Source organism: Ranitomeya imitator, chromosome 2, assembly GCF_032444005.1.
Source record: "Ranitomeya imitator isolate aRanImi1 chromosome 2, aRanImi1.pri, whole genome shotgun sequence".
In the NCBI taxonomy this organism is placed as follows: Eukaryota; Metazoa; Chordata; class Amphibia; order Anura; family Dendrobatidae; genus Ranitomeya; species Ranitomeya imitator.
The window spans coordinates 5,476,260-5,480,031 of record NC_091283.1 but is presented as its reverse complement, the minus strand read 5'-3'; positions in this window follow the sequence as shown (position 1 = coordinate 5,480,031).

The following is a 3,772-nucleotide window of genomic DNA, read 5'->3' as shown; positions in this document are numbered from 1 at the left end:
GTGACTTCCACATGGTTAGGGTGTCTCTACTGCCAGACATCGGACTCATGTTCACTGAAGGTTGTGTGTCCCACATGGTTAGGGTGTCTCTACTGTGGGACATCGGACTGATGTTCACTGGAGGTTGTGACTTCCACATGGTTAGGGTGTCTCTGCTGCCAGACATCGGACTCATGTTCAGTGGAGGTGGTGTTTCTCAGATGGTTAGGGTGTCTCTACTGCGGGACATCGGACTCATGTGCTCTGGAGGTTGTGTGTCCTTTATGGTTAGGTTGTTTCTACTGTGGGACATCGGACTGATGTTCACTGGACATTCTGTGTCCCATATGGTTAGGGTGCCTCTACTGCGGGTCATCGGACTCATGTTCACTGAAGGTTGTGTGTCCCACATGGTTAGGGTGTCTCTACTGCGGGACATTGGACTCATGTTCATTGGAGGTTGTAAGTCCCACATGGTTAGGGTTTCTCTACTGTGGGACATCGGACTCATGTTCACTGGAGGTTGTGACTCCCACATGGTTAGGGTGTCTCTACTGGGGGACATTGGACTCATGTTCACTGGAGGTTGTGTGTCCCACATGGGTAGGGTTTCTCTACTGTGGGACATCAGACTCATGCTCACTGGAGGTTGTGACTCCCACATGGTTAGGGTGTCTCTACTGGGGGACATAGGACTCATATTCACTGGAGGTTGTGAGTCCCATAAGGTTAGGGTTTTTCTACTGTGGGACATCGGACTGATGTTCACTGGAGGTTGTGACTTCCACATGGTTAGGGTGTCTCTACTGCCAGACATCGGACTCATGTTCAGTGGAGGTTGTGTTTCTCAGATGGTTAGTGTGTCTCTTCTGCAGGACATCGGACTCATGTTCACTGGAGGTTGTGTGTCCTTCATGGTTAGGGTGTCTCTACTGCGGGACATCGGACTCCTGTTCACTGGAGATTGTGTGTCCTTCATTGTTAGTGTGTCTCTTCTGCAGGACATCAGACTCATGTTCACTGGAGGTTGTGTGTCCCACATGGTTAGGGTATCTCTACTGCAGGACATCAGACTCATGTTCACTGGAGGTTGTATGTCCCACATGGTTAGGGTATCTCTACTGCGGGACATTGGACTCATGTTCACTGGAGGTTGTATGTCCCATATGGTTAGGGTGTCTCTAATGTGGGACATCAGACTCATGTTCACTGGCGGTTGTGTGTACTTCATGGTCAGGGTGTGCCTACTGGGGGACATCGGACTCATGTTCACTGGATGTTGTGTATCCTTCATGGTTAGGGTCTATCTATTGCTGAGCTGAAACAGAGCACAGACATTTTGCACTTCTGTGAACATTTTGCCCCTCGCCCGGCAGTTGGGGTAGGGTTGTCCCTTTTTAGGCGAGTGCCCCCGATTTTAAATGCTCAGTGGCAGATTATTTTCAGACTTTTCCAGGCTTATCGGTCCTCTTGGTAGTCTCTCTGCAGGTAATGTAGCCCTCACTTGGCCTCCTCATGTCTCACCTGCATTTTTCAGTCTCACAGCATTTATTCTCACCGTACACAATAAATACCGTAATTGCTCTTAAATTCCTCGTCATCTCCCACCGACTGCCATCCTGGAACTACCATTAATCCTCCCGTCATTTTCATCTTGAAACAACATGCTTTATCCCTCCATATTATACTTGCACTTTCTTAGCTAAGCTTCTTACGTGAGTGGAGTCATTTTATAAAAAAAAAACCTTCTGTTTTATCCATATTAGTGTGTAAAAATCCAATACTTATCCTTCCAACTGGCTTATTCATAAGCTGTATAATGTGCTTGCTATTATTCGTTTGATCTTCTATGTTTCTTGCCGCACTGACAGTACATAGCGGTTTGTAATACTGATCTACACAGGGATTTAACAAAGAAGGGAATGCGGCTCAGTGGCGGCTGAAGATGCCGTGTTTCTTGCTTCCATTAATGTCAGTATCAATAACCAATAAGAATATACTCTACAGCCGTCTTTCCCTAGTAATTCTTTTTATATTACATGGCACGCCAGCGTTAGGCTCAAATTACTTTTCTGTAGCTGTTCTTATGTGGAGGGAGATTTGCAGAAATATTTTGTTGATATTTTCCTTCGTGGAGCGTCTCGAGACTTCCAGTCATTCTGATATTTCTACAAAACTGATTGAGCCCAAACTTGGAAAGGAAGCCAAGCCTACGGAGGAAATCTGTGCGATCAGGATTGTGGGTCCGATCTATATCATTAGGATGCCGGAATACATGGGGCAGCCAAGCCTACGGAGGAAATCTGTGCGATCAGGATTGTGGGTCCGATCTATGTCATTAGGATCCCGGAATACATGGGGCAGCCAAGCCTACGGAGGAAATGTGTGCGATCAGGATTGTGGGTCCGATCTATATCACTAGGATCCCGGAATACATGGGGCAGCCAAGCCTACGGAGGAAATCTGTGCGATCAGGATTGTGGGTCCGATCTATGTCATTAGGATCCCGGAATCCATGGGGCAGCCAAGCCTACGGAGGAAATCTGTGCGATCAGGATTGTGGGTCCGATCTATATCATTAGGATGCCGGAATACATGGGGCAGCCAAGCCTACGGAGGAAATCTGTGCGATCAGGATTGTGGGTCCGATCTATGTCATTAGGATCCCGGAATCCATGGGGCAGCCAAGCCTACGGAGGAAATCTGTGCGATCAGGATTGTGGGTCCGATCTATATCACTAGGATCCCGGAATACATGGGGCAGCCAAGCCTACGGAGGAAATCTGTGCGATCAGGATTGTGGGTCCGATCTATATCATTAGGATCCCGGAATACATGGGGCAGCCAAGCCTACGGAGGAAATCTGTGCGATCAGGATTGTGGGTCCGATCTATATCACTAGGATCCCGGAATACATGGGGCAGCCAAGCCTACAGAGGAAATCTGTGCGATCAGAATTGTGGGTCCGATCTATGTCATTAGGATCCCGGAATACATGGGGCAGCCAAGCCTACGGAGGAAATCTGTGCGATCAGGATTGTGGGTCCGATCTATGTCATTAGGATCCCGGAATCCATGGGGCAGCCAAGCCTACGGAGGAAATCTGTGCGATCAGGATTGTGGGTCCGATCTATGTCATTAGGATCCCGGAATCCATGGGGCAGCCAAGCCTACGGAGGAAATCTGTGCGATCAGGATTGTGGGTCCGATCTATGTCATTAGGATCCCGGAATCCATGGGGCAGCCAAGCCTACGGAGGAAATCTGTGCGATCAGGATTGTGGGTCCGATCTATATCATTAGGATGCCGGAATACATGGGGCAGCCAAGCCTACGGAGGAAATCTGTGCGATCAGGATTGTGGGTCCGATCTATGTCATTAGGATCCCGGAATACATGGGGCAGCCAAGCCTACGGAGGAAATGTGTGCGATCAGGATTGTGGGTCCGATCTATGTCATTAGGATCCCGGAATCCATGGGGCAGCCAAGCCTACGGAGGAAATCTGTGCGATCAGGATTGTGGGTCCGATCTATATCATTAGGATGCCGGAATACATGGGGCAGCCAAGCCTACGGAGGAAATCTGTGCGATCAGGATTGTGGGTCCGATCTATGTCATTAGGATCCCGGAATCCATGGGGCAGCCAAGCCTACGGAGGAAATCTGTGCGATCAGGATTGTGGGTCCGATCTATATCATTAGGATCCCGGAATACATGGGGCAGCCAAGCCTACGGAGGAAATCTGTGCGATCAGGATTGTGGGTCCGATCTATATCATTAGGATCCCGGAAT